General features: G+C 33.2%; 1 pseudogene; it reads left to right on the top strand.

The window, feature by feature from the left end:
- Positions 1 to 18,049, top strand: part of LOC129233472 (neurogenic locus Notch protein-like) — a 57,768-nt pseudogene that overhangs the window by 8,041 nt on the left and 31,678 nt on the right.

Here is an 18,049-nt window from a genome sequence, read left to right as displayed (position 1 = left end):
CCCACATGGCAACATCTTTGGGAGTCTTTGGTAAAACTCCACTCTACATTAAGCATTCTGGTTGCATTCGTTTTCAACTGCAATTGCCTACGGAAAAAATTGAATTCCATCGCTTTCTCCCATTTCCACTTTTGGCTCGATCAGATCTGTGCGATAGATTATTCGCTCGGGCCAATCGGAAAGCAAAAGGACGGATGTCCGAATCGGACACCCACACGTCCGAATTGTTGACGAAATAATTTTCATTACGTAAGGGAAGAAGTGTTTTTCGACAGGCTGTTCATTTTCGAAAGCATTCATGTTGACGTCATTGAGTCTGCGGGGGAAGGTTTAAGTTTAGCACAGGTACTAGAATATTGTCACTGTTCCTACAATCAAAAGTGCTCTTTTCCATCATTTCATCCATCCAGTCACATTATTTTCCCTTTTTCTACACCTTCTAAAATTAAGAACCATAAAAATGAACGCAGCCTTAAGTAACAAATGATCGGTCGACAAGTGAAGTTTGGAAGAAAACTTTTGTTGAGTTAAAAAACTAAGAAACGTTGAGTTAAGAAACTAAGAAATGTTGTTTGACAAAGTTGAAACTAACCTCCCCCCCCCCAAAAAAAAGGAAAAAAAAACAGTTTAACGTAAAAGGAAATCTACTTCGTAAAAATTTTAATACTGATTCATTTAAGTTACGTCAATATCATCTTCTAAAGAAAAAAAGTAAAACTATTTTAAATTGGTCCGTCCAGCTAGTCCCGGTAGCAGAAACGGCCTGCAGATAATTTTACCAAAGAATAGATAGAAAGGAAGAAGAAAAAAAAAATAAAAGAAAAAAAAATCAACTAGGGCAAAGATCGTTTGGAGATCGTTTTTTGACCGGAAAGGCGATGGATGTTTCAGCAAGAAACATAGCCGCCATATTTGGTCATTCACAAAATTGAAGTAGATAAGACGCTTAAGTGCCAAAGTTTTCCAAGAAGAGCAGAATTGGATGCTTATTTAACTGCAAAGTAATGAAAATAACTCAATGTGTATCAAATCGTTTTTTTTTTTCAACTAATTTTCTTAAGAAATGGAAAAATTTAAAATTTCACTTTATCCTCATTGCTTTGGACTCAAAAGCGCTAAAAACTTTTCAACTAAAGTGTAGTCTCATGAGAATTTTAAATTTTTTTTGCAACAAATTCAGAAATTTATATCTCAATTCTTGGCATAGCTGCCAAGCTTGGTCATTCCTGAGATGTTGGTACGCAAGCCTTTTAAGTGCCTACGTTTTCAAAAGGAACTGTTGAAAATAATGCAAAATGTGGCAATTTTTTTCGAATTATTCTTAATTATTGTCTTTAAAAATGCTAAGTTTAATCTTTAGAATATTATCTTATTTTGATTTACTTTAGAGGCTAATGTGCTAAACAACTGACTATTTTATCCAAATTGTTTTCTAAGGATCTTGAATTTATTACTACTTTAATGTAACAAATTCAAGAAACTATAATGAATTTTACGCGCAGGCGCCATGTTTGGTCATTCTCAAGATGGAATTAGACGAGACTATTACTTGCCTTGGTTTCGAAAATCAGAATTGGATATTTACCTCAATACAAACTATTAAAGATAACATAAAATGTGCAATAAATCATGTTTTTTAAAATTATTTTCATGAAGAATTTGGACAATAAGAAGCCTGTAGATGTTGTTTACATTGATTTTCAAAAAGCTTTCGATAAGGTACCGCATGTTGCTCTACTTAGCAAATTAGCTGATGTAGGAATAGGAGAGAAAACTTTCATTTGGGTAAAAAACTGGCTGACCGGAAGGAAACAAAGGGTAGTTGTAAGGGGAAATTACTCTAATTGGAGTGAGGTTTTAAGCGGGGTTCCTCAAGGATCAGTGTTAGGGCCTGTTTTGTTCATTGTTTTTATGAACGATATTCACAAAAATATTTCTGGGAACATGAATTGTTTTGCTGATGATGTCAAAGTTATGGGGACTGTAGAAAATGAAGAACAAGCAAATCAGTTGCAAGAGGATCTGGATCATATTACGGAGTGGGCTGATAAATGGGGTATGGCTGTTAATGTTGGGAAATGTCAAGTGCTTCATTTAGGGCATGGAAACAAGTGTACAAGTTATTATTTCAAAGGTTCAGTCATTAGTCAGGCAGACAAAGTTACTGATCTGGGGGTCTGAATAAGTCAGGATTTAAAGTTTAGCCAACAGTGCAGCATTGCTAGCAACAAAGCCAATAAGATGCTTGGGTTTATCAATAGATCTATTTCAAATAAATTTAAAGAAGTTCTTCTGCCCTTATATAGAAGTTTGGTAAGACCTCATTTGGAGTATGCTGTTAAGTTTTGGTCTCCTTATCTTAAGAAAGACATTAATGTATTGGAAAGGGTTCAAAGGCGAGCTACAAGGCTAATAAAAGGACTTCTGCAGGGAAAAATGCATTGCTCATTAATATTTTATATCTTAACTGAAAAATTGCCAAACTGAAGACATTTTTTTCTCTAAGCAGGGACTTGATTCTTTTTCAAAAATAACTGTAAAATGAAATTTTCCCATTTTGCACGATTAACTAAGTTCGATTTCAATCATAATTTCAATGAAACAAAAGAAAAAAGAGCAACTTATATTCCTTTATAATCAGTGGTGTTTTCTCTCAACAACCTGATATATCTAACCTGATATATATTGAACAACCTGATATAGAAATAATAATATCCATGGGTGCAAGACCTTCCGTCTCAGGACGGATTTCTGTCTTGACAAAATTTCCGGGACGGAGGTCGGGACGGAAAGAAATTCAATGACTTTCTTTTAGTTTTTAATGAAAAAAGAAAAATTGAGTGTTTGAAAAATATGCTTTAATATTACTGGACCGTTCCATAACCACGAATTTACATTGACATTCTTTCGGTTTTCCGCCATGTGCTTGTTTTGTTTGCAACGTGCTTTTGGAGGAGTGGCTTTTTGACTCGCGCCGTTTAACTTTTTTTTAGGTATAGCTTTGTTATACCCAACTCACTGCATTGCAGACCGAGGAATTGCTCGCTATTCTCCCTGATTTTTCGAGGCAATCGGCTCTAATTGAAAATTTAGCCTTTTCTCATGCTATTTTAAATCATTCTTTCGTTTTTTTCATTTGCTTTTTTTTTCTTTGCAAACTTTACACGCATAAATGAAAATTATGTACGCTCTTAAAATGTCTTAAGAGTTGAATCTGCATCACCGAATGAGAGTGATTGACAAAAATAAATGAAATATTTTCGCCAAAGCAAAGGGCGTCCACATACCAGGTAAAACAGAAACTATCAAGGATTTTGAAGATTTTAATGAAAATGAGAATTTTGGAAATAATCGGGGGGGGGGGGATTTTAAGCTGGTTGGAAACACCGATGGACAACCGTTCCTGCATTTTTGACAATGACTTGAGGAATCACTAAATTCTAATGTCATTGAATCAAACACTCGCTAGAATGGAAATATGGGATGGGGGGGGAGAGAAAGGAAAGGGGAGAAAAATGACGGCAGCACGAGTTTGCGAAAAAACGCTGCTCTTGCAAAGTGGGTAATCTGTCCGCAAATTAACCCACGATACTGGGGTCTTAAAACGTTGATATCTTGAACAATCTGGGGGGGGGGGGGGGTTACTCACGGGTTACAGTATAAAATATCGAAAAACTGAATTGAAAATATTTTTGATGCTAGGAGTGATTCGATATTTCTCCTCTGCAACCTCTTAAAAATTTAAAAGTCAAAAAGTTTTAGGCTATCTCTAATGATGTAAAAGTGTGTTTTAAAAAAATCGAAGACTGGAGTCTTAAAAACACTAACTTAGGCAATCTTTGGTGAATTTATGCGAGATGGTTTTGGTGTTCTAACATGAAAATGTTTTGAAGCTGACGTATTAAAAACTATTTGAGGCTATACTGAAATGACTTAAGTTAAAGGGCATTTGCGACCCTCTCCCGAAAAGTGTTTGTAACTGAAGTCTTAAATCTTTTAGGCTGTCTTTGTCAATGTCAAAAGGGAGGGAGGGGGATCTCTTTAGGCGAAATTCCGAAACTGGAGTCTTAAAAGCGCAACTTTGGACCATCTTGGGGTTCGGGGTTCTCCTTTCCCGAAAAATATTCCAAGCTAAAGTATTCAGAACTCAGCTTTAGGTAATCTTTGGAAGATTTAAGAAGAGGGAATGCGAAGGCTTTCTCTCAATACGTTTTAGAATTTAAATTCTTAAATCTTCGGTGATGAAAAGGGGAAACCACAAATTTAAATAAAATGTAGTGACCTTAGAGGAAAGAGTTCGGGGGGAAAGGGTCTCTCTCCCCGAAGCATTGAAATTGAAGTCTTAAAACTTTGGGTTGTCTTTGGCGATGTGTGGAAGGGAGTTGCTCTCTCAATAGAAAAATAAATCTTAAACAAAAACTTACACTGCGTTTAGTAAACACAATGAGAGGGGGGGGGGTATTCCGCACCCCCAGCCCGAAATATTTTAGTTTCTGAAATTTTAAGAGCTTTGTTTTGGGCTATCTTTGGATGACTCAAGGGGGAAGGGTGTAGGAAGATTTTTTCAAAAAGTTTCCAAAATTAAAGTATTAAAATTTTTAGGCGATCATAAGTCATGTTTATAATTGTTAATGGCGCTTATAACTTAAGTTCCTTTAAGGGATATTTTTATGCTTTAAACTAGTTTCAGCTATCTCTTATGAAAATACAAATCTTTTTCGTAAGCTGTTACTGAAAACAAGTTGGATTCATCCACAATTTAAATGCTAGCCAACTCTGTAGATCATAAATCATCAACAAGTTTCAAGAAATACATTAGTTTTTTATATATTTAATTTTGCAAAGACTTTGGTGGATGCATGAAATACTTTTTTAAATGAACTATTGATGGTTTTTAATAAAAGTTTTTGATTTATCACAATTATATTTCTTTTCTCAGGTTATAAAGGAATATTTTGTGAAGAAGATATTGATGAATGCTCTTCAAGACCCTGTCTTAACAATGGCATCTGCACTGATTTGATAAATGGTTTCCAGTGTATGTGTCCCATAGGATTTTCTGGGAAAAAGTGTGAAATAAATGAAGATGATTGTTTAAGTCATCCTTGCCAAAATGGTGCCAGATGTATTGATACAATTGCCAGCTATATTTGCCAATGCCCTCCAGGTATAATTTATGTTTGATTTACCCTTTACATATGATTTTCATACGTTTTGAGTAACATATGTATGATTTACATATTAAGGTTGTTTCCAAATTTAGAGATCAAATTTTACCACTCCATTTTAGTTAATTTTTCATCTTTTTTAATGTTATGCATTCAAAAACAGAATCTGTTGAAATTGCAATGAACCGTATTTATAATCTCAATTATAAAGGAATTTTGATTTGTTTGTCACCAATTTGCTTAGCCCCAAAAGTTCAGTTATTCCGCTTTTCTACCTTGCTAAAATGTTGCGAAATGAAATGGTAGTAACTACAATTTAGGAAAAAAAAAGAAAATCATAGAGATTTTTGAAGATATATATTTTTGATTCCCGAAAAAAACAGTGAATATTGAATTTTTAAGTTTGTTTAATGCTTTATTTTCAACAGAAACTAAATAATCATGAATGTACAGTAAAACTGAAGTAAGATAATGCCAAATATGCAAAAAAGAAAAAGAAAAAAAAAAGAAAAACATACACAAAATTTGTAGATACTGCTGTTTTTCTGCTCAAGTCAGCATATCTCTTTGTTCTTAGACCCTGGTTAAAGAATTTATTTTTTTACCACCTTCTTTGCAATTAAGAGTATTATTTCCAATTTTCTTGCACTATACATCATGGGCGCCCATATGCAAAATTGTAAGGAGTTGGGGGGTGGAAGGCTCAGATATTTCCCCCATGGTTTAGTAGGATATTTTCCCCATAGAAACCGATATCAAGACACATTAGAGTCATTAAAATTTGATATTTTTAACAACTTATTCATTAATGGCTGCAAAAGAAATGTTATTGCATTTTTGCAAAGAAAAAAGTACTAAAAGCAAAGAAGCTTTAATTTCTAGGGGGAGGAAGGCTTGATCCTCCACTTGCCCCCCCCCCCATGGGTGCCCATGCTATACATGTATCAAAAGTGCATAATTTTCTGTAGTCTTACATTGCATGAATCAGTACAACACGTATCAAACTTTACAATAAATTAATGGAAATTTAATCTCATTTTCAGGATTTATTGGCATCAATTGTGAGACCAACATCAATGACTGTCAGTCTTTTCCTTGTCGTTATGGGGAGTGCGTTGATGGTATTAACTCATTCCACTGCAACTGCCAATGAGGTTACACTGGAAGACTTTGCCAAACCCAAATCAATGAATGCTTGAGCAACCCATGTCAGAATGATGGCATGTGTGAAGATCTTGTGAATGGATATCAGTGCAGGTGTCTTCCAGGAACGTCTGGATTTAACTGTGAGCACAATGTGAATGAATGCTTCAGCAATCCTTGTCGAAATGGAGCTAACTGCAAGGATGGAATAAATTCTTACACCTGTGTTTGCCATCCTGGATTTACTGGTAATTTTTTAAACTGTAAACAATTTCTTCACCAGTTCTTGATAAAATGTAAAACTATCTACAAACTCAAATATATTTTTTAAAATTTTCTGCCAGAAAAACCCCATGCACCTGCTGTCCTATATCTCCCAACAGTAAAAATTTTAAGTTCTATGCAAGTGAAATGCCACGATGAGATAAGTATGATAGCTAAAACATCATGATAAAAAAAATGTCGGCTTCACATGTAACAGAATCTATTATCACCCAGTCAGCATAATCAAAAAATGCTAGAGAAAGAAAGCTAGGGTAAAAAATGAGCTTCCTTAAAAAAAATGTCAATATGTGCAATTTTTTAAACATTTTCTGTGAAACAGCATTTGCATGTTCATCCATACTATACATAGGTAGCTCGTGGGGGGGGGGGCGTCAACTGCCCCCTCACTTCCAAATGTGTAGGGGCCTTTCCCCCTCACTTTTCGGAGCGAGAAATTAATGATCAATTGAAAAGTAAATTTTATAAGGTAGACTGATTTATTTCATGAAAGTGAAAATTAAAAATTCTAAATAAATGGACTTTTTGCATCTTATTTTATAAGAATTAAAACTGGAATGAAAAGGGAAAAGTCTAGGTGGCCATCTGCCCCGATTTTTGATGCCATATTCCACGTTTTTCTAATTTACGTAATCAATAATATTAAAAATCAGTAATACAGCCCAATTTTACAAAAAAAAAAAAAGAAGAAAAAAACTGCTTCTGGGGCCAAGGTGTCTGTGTGCAAGAATCGAAACAAAATCAGTGCAGTAGGAAAGAATAATCTTTAAACATTCTTCAGCTGAGGCCTCTCCTTCCCACCTTCTTGCTTGTTTGGGACTAACATACAAAGATCTAACGACTAATCCGCTTTTAGTGTACAACTTTCTAACAATACATAAACTCATGGACCTGGTTTAGCTTCAACTAGATCAGGGGGAATAAGGCACAACAACAACACAAAACATTCTTCTTTCACAAATAGGCCTACATTTACTAGTATTTTATTGCATTTTTATTCATATATACTATCTATATATTTTTTCTGTTTAGTGCATATATATTTTGATGTGATTATTTGAAACTTATTTAGGTTTACATTGTGAATCAAATATCGATGACTGTGCAAGTAATCCATGTGCTAACGGTGGTACATGCACTGACCTTATTGATGGTTTTCGTTGTGAATGTCCTCGTGGTTATTATGATGCTAGATGCTTATCCGATGTAAATGAATGTGCCAGTAATCCTTGTCGCCATGGAGCAACTTGTGAAGATGGAGTTAATAGATTTATATGCCACTGCCCTCCTGGTGAGTTTATGTTGTGCATCACATTCCTAATCAATACTGAATTTACAATAAGGCAAAGTAGACTTATTCTTGAATTCACTAACTTCTTTTAAATTTTCTGAATGAGTTCAACTCTTCTATTACAATGGTCTGGCCAGAGGAAATCGGAACTCTTACCTACTGTTCACAAAATTCTAATGAATCAGAATAGACCCTTCAGCCCTTTTGCTTGAATGTAATCCTGTAAAGAATTAAATTTAAATTTATCTCCTTGAATATGTGCATGAATATGAAACATGTCCGCTCTGACTCTTTTTGTTCCTTTTTATGTAGGAGTCCTATTTTAATCATAAAACTTATTGCAAACAAAAAAAATATCTTCTTTACTCTTAACTTAGTTTATGAAATATTTTTATAATACGCTAACTAAAATTACTTCCTTTTAACAAATGGAAAAGATCATGCAATTCTTCTTTGTTTATGTCTGTTTAGAGACTAACTAAGTTCCTAACTATGACTGCAATAAATAAAAAAGCTTTTGTTGTATAGAATAGAAAATAAATTATATTAAAATGTTACTGTGAAGGACAGAAAACTGGTCAATGTCAACATCCGCCAGTGAATGTTAATGTTCACATAACAAAGACATTGGTGAAGGATTCAATATTTTTGGTGAATCACCAGTGATTGTTATCATAAATTGACCATCATTAATTTATGTAAATTTGTTATAGGATATGGAGGACGCCGATGTGAAATGGATATTGACGAATGCCAGTCAAACCCTTGTCAACATGGGGGAAGTTGCCGAGACTCTTTAGCTAGCTACACATGCACCTGTCTTCCTGGATATTCTGGGAAGAACTGTGAAATCAACATTAATGACTGTGCAATTGATCCTTGTTTAAATGGTGGCTCATGCATTGATCTTGTCAACAGTTACCAGTGCGCATGTGAAGTGCCTTTTACAGGAACAAATTGTGAAATCGAATTGGATCCATGCAGTCCAAACAAGTGCAAAAACAGTGCAAAATGCATTCCATCATTTAACTACCAAGATTTTGCTTGTAGTTGTAATCTAGGCTATACTGGTAAGAACATTTTGATTTATTTATTTTTTCCGGGTCTAGTAATAAGGAAACAATTTTTTCACAATTGGAGATATTGTTATTAAGGGGAGAAAATACATTGATTGCTTACCAGAGATCTAGTAAGAAATTTCTCAACTGGGAGGAGGCATAAAAAAAAGTGTGATACTTTGAATTGTAAATAGAAGCAGGCATAATTTAATTTTGCACAGAGAGGGGTCTGGACACAGTGACTACCGCCTTTCACCACAGGCTTTTACTTTTCAAAACAGTTATTAGTTACAATCGAAAGATAACAAAATTACCTAACAAAAATTAATGAAAGAATCAGTCATTAATTACAATGATGGTTTTGACTTGATTTCTTATTATAAGGAAACTTTACAACATTAGATTCAAACTTTTTACTGTGCACTTTTCATTGTAAGAAAAGTCAAAGCTAATTGCTCAAAAAAAAAAAAAAAAAAAAAAAAAAAAAACTATAAATAATAACTTTAAAACCAAATGAAAACCGAAAAATAAACAGAAAATAAATGTATTAAATTATTTTTGTGTAGAATATCGCATGTGCTGTTTAACCCCAAGCTGCGCTTTTATATCTCAGTAAGGTAAGATTGTGCATTGGTATGCAAATCTTAATCGTGGATATAATATTATGTCACTATATTATTTTTCCAATTAAACATCAACTAGGCCATAGTGCTATTTACTTAATTTTTACTTCTGTTCATATTGAAAATAAATACTTTACAAAACCAAAAGAAGTTTCAAAACTTGTAACGAAAGGACATGGGAAGCCGATATAAGCCAAAACTATAAACCGAGGAGGGTGGTTTTCGTTAAATTAAAATATTTTTCATAATCTCTAAAATAACTTGTGAATCATTAAAACGTCTTTTCTTCTCCGACAGGCCGATTGTGTGATGAGGATATAGATGAATGTGAAGTTTCATCTCCTTGTCGCAATGGGGCCACATGTGTGAATACTAATGGATCTTACACCTGTACTTGTTCCAAGGGCTATGAAGGGAAATATTGTCTAATTAATGACTGTGCCTCATGTAAGTGGATTTTTCATTATATTTTATTAGTTATATTCCACTGTAGCATAAATAAAATCTTCCATTGCGAAGACCTTATTTGTGCTACACGAAGGTGGATACAATCAACCCTAGTTTATTGTGGTTAATTCATTCCAGGCTTTACCGCGATAACTGAATTTCCGCGAAGTAGGATTCTGTATTCATAAACCGAATATTTTTTTTACTAGAGCGCATTAACTTATTTAGGGCAATTTAAATAGGTTTTTAGCATAGTTAGAGCCCCCTAGACATAAAAAAGCACCCTAAGCCACCATTACATTTGCATTACTTAATGAGAAAATGAGATATATTAGATGTAATAGATATTACTTAGTTATTTATTGGGAAATAAAACTACTACATACACACATGCAGTTCTTACACACTACTACTAATCTATGAAAATAGCATAACTTGTTCGATAAAGAATTAATTGCCAGTTAGTGATCATATGTGTCCCCGTTCTTCTTCTACATTTATCCTCATTAAAGGTATTGCGCATACAACATAAAAAGCTAGTACACTATTGAACACCAATTACAGATGAATTTATCGACTGGTGATGCATACTTTCCAGTTATAGTGTTTAACAGTTAAAATGAAATAGCGATTCCTACACTTTCTTCGGCGATTTTATACCTCCACTTCCTCAACTAGTACAACTACAGCCCCTCAGAAGAGCTTACCTTACTTGGAAAACGTACTATGTTATTCTTTTGTAGGAAAAAGTTTACACGAGTGCATAAAAAAGGCTAATTACTATATTTAAAAAAAAACCGAAAAAACCGCAATGTAGTGAAGTCGCGAAATTCGAAGCACAAAGTAGCGAGGGACAGCTGTGCATTTGAATGATATCGTTGTAATTAACTCGGGAATCGTCAAAATTAATATTTTGCGTGTCTATACGTTCTTAGGCACTTATCCATGTGTGGTCGAGTCGAAAAAAAAAAAAACTCAGGGACAAACTCTGTTCATTCAGGGGTGAGTAAAATGGAAATTAAGGTCTATTTTTGAGTGAAATTTTTTCGCAAATACAATACTTCCTTTTCTGTAAAAGGAAGTAAAAATGTATTATTTTTTATAGTAAACAAATAAGATCCCAATTAAAATGCTTTGCACCTGCTACAAACATTAAAAAAGTCAATAATGCTTAATAACTTTTTACTGATTTATTTACCAAATTTTGGAAAATCATTTTTTTTCCTTTTATTTTAAATTTAAACCGTTGATCTATTGACTATATTATTATCCTTTGAAAAGTTTTTCTCCCAATTTTTAAAAATATTTTGATTGCTAAAGCTATTTTTGCCTAACCAAAGCTCCTTTTCCTCATTCAAAATAAATTAGGACATTACTAAAGAATTCTTAATTTTGAAACTTTTTAAAAATTTAATTAGCTCCTTATTTATTGATCTATTGACTACAATAAATAATTTTTATGTTTAATTGTCAAATTACAAAACAGCAATTGTAAATCAGAACAATTACAAAGCCACTGTTCTAATTTGCATGATAAACCCAGGCCTGAGGAGGGTCAATGCCCCCGCCTGAATTTTGAAATATTTATGTACTTACATTAAAGTGAGCATAGTTTTTGGTATAATTTACATTGAGTATATACCCTTGCCCTCCTCCTCCCAAACTCTCGAAAAATTTGAAATGCCGGGTCTGAATAAGCCTACTGCCGAGTCTATTCGTTTGGAATTCATGTAATAAAGCTTTATCAATGAAAATATTGACAATCTGCCTTAGTACATTTAATTCCTTAAAACACTTATGTGATCAGTATAGTATCCTTATATTACGCTGTTATTTTCAAAACTCAGTTGCAAAATATTTACAGCTATAAATTTTCAGAACTGACTTGTGTTTTGCGAGTAAAAAAAATATTCCTCATTATAGCTGTAGAAGTACTATTGATATTTTAACCTAAAATGACTTGAATGAACTTCATCATATAATGATATGCTTATTTCTTTTTAGTTCCATGCCAAAATGGTGGCACCTGTCTCGACGGAGTTGGTGAATACACTTGCTTTTGTGTGGATGGATTTGGGGGTTTGCATTGTGAAACTGACATCAACGAATGTGCGAGTGATCCTTGCCAAAATGGAGCAACTTGCAATGATTATGTCAACAGTTATACTTGTACCTGCCCATCTGGCTTTAGTGGCACCAATTGTCAGACTAACGATGAAGATTGTAATCTAAGGTGAGAAATCATATTCCAGTTTTTAATGAATAGTTAATTTACTTATTTTGTAAGTAAGTGAATTAAAGCATAGCTTAACTCACTGTTTTATTTTAGTCTCTAACTTATCGTTAAATAAATCTTGAACTTAAAACTGAAAATGTCATATTTTGTGAATTGTTATTTTTATTTATTTACAGTAAACTCCCGATTATCCGCGGAATTGGGTGGCAGAAGTGCCGTGGATAATAAAAATCGCGGATAACCGCAAAAAGACTAAAAAGGGGGACAAATCAGGTAAAAATTGTCCTATCTCAAATTCTTAACTGTATTGATGCATAACACTTTCTGCAGCAAACAGTGAAAATATATAGAGAGTACGGTACAAATGCTTGGATTTTTGCACAACCGAACTTATCATCAATAACAAACAAGTGTATGCATCAATAACAAACAAGTGTATGCACGATGAAGAACGCACAAAAATAATAATAATAATAAAACTAAATTGAATCAATCAAGCAAAAACAATTGAGTGTAAATTTACAATTTTTCAAAAAAAAAAAAAAAGGCCACTGGTATTCGCTTTTTACTGCGAAAATACATGTTCGTGATTGTTGATTGATTCGCGGATAAACCGCTCGCGGATAATCGGGAGTCTACTGTATTTATTTATTTATTTTTTTTTTGTGATTTATGTCTAAAGTTGTAATATGGTAAATAAATCTTGAACTTAAAAATTAAAATGTCTTTTTTTTTTGTGATTTGTGCCTAAGAACATGAAAACTATCAATTTTGTATGAACAATCATTTGGTTTCAAGTACAAAAAATTCTCTTACTTTTTCATTTTTATTTTTCTTGATTTTCAATTTTGTAAGATTGGCAAGTCCAGGTGGGGTTTTGTTTGTTTATGTTTTTTAAATACTATAGTCATGACTTGAATGCTTTTGTCTATATTGATAGCACTACATTAGATATAAGGTTTTACTACATTTACATAAGTGATAATGAGGAAATAAATATTTCCTCACAAACATAAATGTAATTGCTGAAAATACACCACCAGCTCAGTTTTTCCATCCGAGGGCTGCAGTTTCGTGCTTTTTAGCACTCATCAGTTCGGAATAGGAATCACATGAGCTGGAGGCGAAAAACCTCTTAAGAGAGCCAAGAGAGCCAAACAAACTGATAGCTAATGTAGAATTAGCACACCAGATGAGTGACCACAGCAATGGTGCTGTTCAACTCACTGCACTCCTCGGATGGAATGAGAGCTGGTGGTGTATTTTCAGTATTTCTGCCTTAGCCCTAGCTTAGGGCGGTAGTTTACTACAAAATAAATGTGATTGTTTTAAAAATGTATACTAATACACTGTTTATAACCTTGTTTTTAGCTCTTGTATTAATGGAGGCACTTGCATTGATGGCATAAATAATTATACCTGTCGGTGTGCTCCTGGATATACTGGAAGTAACTGCCAACTTCATATTAACGAGTGTGATTCACAACCATGTCGTCACGGCGCCACTTGTGTTGACCACATCGGCTCTTTTACATGTCACTGTCCATTTGGATTCACAGGTTTACAGTGTGAAGTAAGTTGCATTTATTATTTTATTTCTTTTGTTAAATCTTTTATTATCCACAAACATCTTTTGTTGACATAAATCGGTAGTTCCCAACCTGGGCGGCGATTGGACCCAAAGGGGCGATTTGGCTCCTCAAGGGGGCAATAAGGGAATGATGAGTATTTAAAAGGTAGAATTATAATAATAAAAAGCCAGCAAATATCAAAACTGAAAACTTATATGAAACTTATTGTTCAGAGTTCAGACTGGGAATCACAAGTTAAAAAAGAGACAAATTAAAGTTCATGAGCTTCCTCCTCACGCCTCAGTTGAGCCATAAGTAAGTACATATATTATCATTCATTCAAAGTTAATGAATTTTCAAATTTTCACTTTTTTTTAATTGTAAGTGTCAGAGTTTTTAATTCCTCCAAACTCCCATTTAGAAAAGAAAATAATTTCATAAAAAATGTACTTCTGTTTCTAAAAAGTTTGTCAATGATCTTAGTTAAGTGTTTCCCTTCAAATATTTGTCAATTTTGTAAAAGAAAGAAGAAGAAAAGTACAAAAGATGTTTATTTTTATGTTTATTTTTGTTTTTAATTAAGTTTGGATGAAATTGTTCACCACATAGATTTTATTTATAATTAAAATTAGACATTTATATTTTTAATAATTGTCCACTTGCGGCATGTTACGTTATTTTCAAGGAAGAAGGGGGCGGAGGTGTCAGACAACCTCTAGAGGAGGACAATGGATTCAAAAAGGCTGTGAACTACTGATATAAATCATTTTGAATTTACTGTTCTATTACTCTCTAATTCTTTCATTTTTTATTTTTATGCAGAATTTTGTAGATTGGTGTAGCACAAGTCCTTGTATGAACGGAGCAACATGTAAGCAGATTAATAATACTTATGGATGCACATGCAAGCCTGGATGGACGGGATTGTTATGTGATGTTAGCATGGTCTCTTGCTCAGATGCAGCTTTGAAGAAAGGTATCATTTTAGTTTTTATTTTGATTACAGGTCTGGTTACATCTTTTCCTTCATTGCGTCTTCTCTCTTTCCAAATCTGAGGAAATTACTTTTTAAAAGGAAAAATTAAAATTCCAGTATAACTGTAAAGAAATTTCATTTCCATAATTTTGAGTGGCAGTGCGCTGGAATAACATATGGACAAAAGTTAAGCTATTCAAGTCATTCAAAATAAGCAATGCTTGTAAAATGTTGATACCAAATGTTCATATACTTATATTTTACTTGTAACCTTTATGACTAATACAGTGAAGCACCGGTTATATGTTTCTCTTTTATACCTTTTTATCATTTATACATTTTTTAATTTAGTCCCTGCAGAGTGTAATACATATTAATGTATCCTGCTATACGTTTTTTTCATTTGCATGCTTTTTTCATACAGTCCCTTCAGAAACGTATAAACGGTGCTTCACTGTATTTTTCAAAATTAAATAAACTAATGCTCTTTCTACTAGAATAAATTAAAAGTAAATCTGAAAGCAAAGTAAAAAGTTATAAGAAAATCTTTATATATTATTTCTGTAGCCTGTTTTTGGTTTCTACGCCAAATTTCCCTCAATTCTTGATCGATTTCTTTGATTTACGGCTAATTTTATAGCTTATGGCGCTGGCTACTGACGAAAAATAGACCCAAGGTCTAAAAATTGTTTCTTTTAGCCGAAAAACCTGTTTTAAAGAACCAGAATAAGGTTTTCGGTCAAACTTATAACTTTAATTTGCGCTATGACCGACAGAGCTGAGTAGCTTGATCGGCAGAGCGTTCTCTTCGTAACCAGGAGATTACGTGTTCGGGCCCACGTCCGGACAAGCTGCAACAAAAAAATTAGAGAAATATCGCGCATTACATGAACACTTAATTAAGTGAATAACAACTACGGAGGAAAAGAATAAATGAGAAGGAAACGCTCCTTGCTGATATGAAAACTTGAAGTGACGTTGGGCTAAATTACTTCGGAATTGTACGTTTTTTTTTTCTGAAGCTTTGTCTCTGGAAAGAAAATTAAAGCACAATGTAAGCGAAAATATACGTAACAGGTTTAAGATTTCAGACTACAATAGAATTGTTTTTTGTTCAGAAAAAAAATAATAAACCGTATATTGAAATATATATTCTTCTAATGAGTTTTTGACTCTTTGTACAAATAAATAAAATACTACCTCAATTTGAAGGGTAAAATATATATTTTTTCTTCTTTTTGCTAAAAAACAAATAGATTATCACATTTTTACTACATTCGAAAAGCTACGCTTAAAAAAGAGCATAGTTCATTTTATTTTTTATTTTAACCGTGCTGTTAAATGATGAACACGTGCTGCCACCTAAGTTATAACAGTTTATGCAGCCTGCGATAACAAATTGTAAATATTTTCAAAAAAAAACAATTTTCTTCAATATCTTATCTTATATACTAATCCCCTCTCATTTTAAAACTTATCAGGCTGTCCAGTGACGAAAAAAAGACTTACGGTCGAAAATTCAAGTTTTCAAAATCGCCTCTTGCTGTTTCAAAACCTTGATGCTGCCTGTAGTTCTTCTTATGCATTTTTTAGAGCAAAGTTCTAATGCAGTTTTGCAATTTTTACGTCGCTTTTGGCAAAAAAAAAAAAAAAAAGCCTTTGTGTGTGTTCATATTTTAATAAAGCTTAACAGCACTGGACTTAGTTGTTCGGTTTAATTGATAATTTTTATCGGTAGAGCGTTCGGCTATAAACTATCTGAACTTCGGGCAAGCTTGGGCTGTCCGACATAATATCAAATTTATATTAGTATTACGCATTACATGTGCTCATAACATACACACCTAATAAAATAAATGCAGTGGGAATGCTACTTGGTGTTTCGACTCCTTTATGCAGGCTACAGTTATCATTCGGATAATTTGATTGTTAATCGAACTGTGTTCTTTGACTACAGCCAGACCACTCAACATAATGTAAGCATAAAAAAGTATTTGATTTACCTAAAGAAATCCTTTTTGTGCAGAAAAACAGTTTCATTGTATGCTGAAATGTAGATGTATCTAATAAAAGTGTTCAACCTTTTGTACAAATGAAAAAATACTACGGCCAAATTAAAACTACGAGTTTCACTCAGTAAACCTTTAATTTTTTATTCGCGTGAATACGATATAAAGCTTTAAAAGTATTATCAACTTCATTAGCAAGAAATTATTTTCTACTCCTCTGCTTTCTGCTGAAAAAAAAAAAAAAAACATTTTGTCTACGTTCGAAAAATTACACTTAAGAACGGACTCAGTTCAACTGGTTTTGGTTTTGAATTTTAAGTGTTCGATTAAAAGAGAAACATGTGAGCGCATTTTAGCCGTAACGGTTAAAGCAACCTTTTATGTGAAATAGTTCAATATTCAAAGATAAAAACACTTGTTTTCAATCAAATTTATTACTTCTCTAGAATGTTTGTTTCAATCGCTACGTAAGATCTTCGTCATTCTTTAATCAAATTCCATGCTTTGCGAATAATTTTAAATCGTATCATGCTGGTTAATGACAAAACACAGATGCATGATCTTATCTTTATATATTATTTCTGTAGCCTGTTTTTGGTTTCTACGCCAAATTTCCCTCAATTCTTGATCGATTTCTTTGATTTACGGCTAATTTTATAGCTTATGGTGCTGGCTACTGACGAAAAATAGACCCAAGGTCTAAAAATTGTTTCTTTTAGCCGAAAAACCTGTTTTAAAGAACCAGAATAAGGTTTTCGGTTAAACTTATAACTTTAAATTGCGCTATGATCGACGGAACTGAACAGCTTGGTCGGCAGAGCGTTCTCTTCGTAACCGGGAGAATGCGTGTTCGGGCCCACGTCCAGACAATCTGCAACAAAAAAATTAGAGAAATATCGCGCATTACATGAACACTGAATTAAATGAATAGCAACTATGAGGAAATAGAATAAATGAGAAGGAAATGCTCCTTGCTGATCTGAAAACATTCAGTGATTTTGTGCTAAATTACTTCGAAATTGCACGTGTTTTTTTTTTTTTTTTTGAAGCTTTGGCTCTGGAAAGAAAATTAAAGCATAATGTAAGCGAAAATATAAGTAACAGGTTTAAGATTTCAGACTACAATAAAATTGTTTTTTGTTCAGAAAAAAAATAATAAATCGTATATTGAAATATATATTCTTCTAATGAGTTTTTGACTCTTTGTACAAATAAATGAAATACTACCTCAATTTGAAGGGTAAA

This window comes from Uloborus diversus, unplaced genomic scaffold (assembly GCF_026930045.1).
Source record: "Uloborus diversus isolate 005 unplaced genomic scaffold, Udiv.v.3.1 scaffold_440, whole genome shotgun sequence".
NCBI classification, from domain to species: Eukaryota; Metazoa; Arthropoda; class Arachnida; order Araneae; family Uloboridae; genus Uloborus; species Uloborus diversus.
Note: the sequence above shows the minus strand (reverse complement) of the source record. Positions and strands in the feature narration are given on the sequence as shown.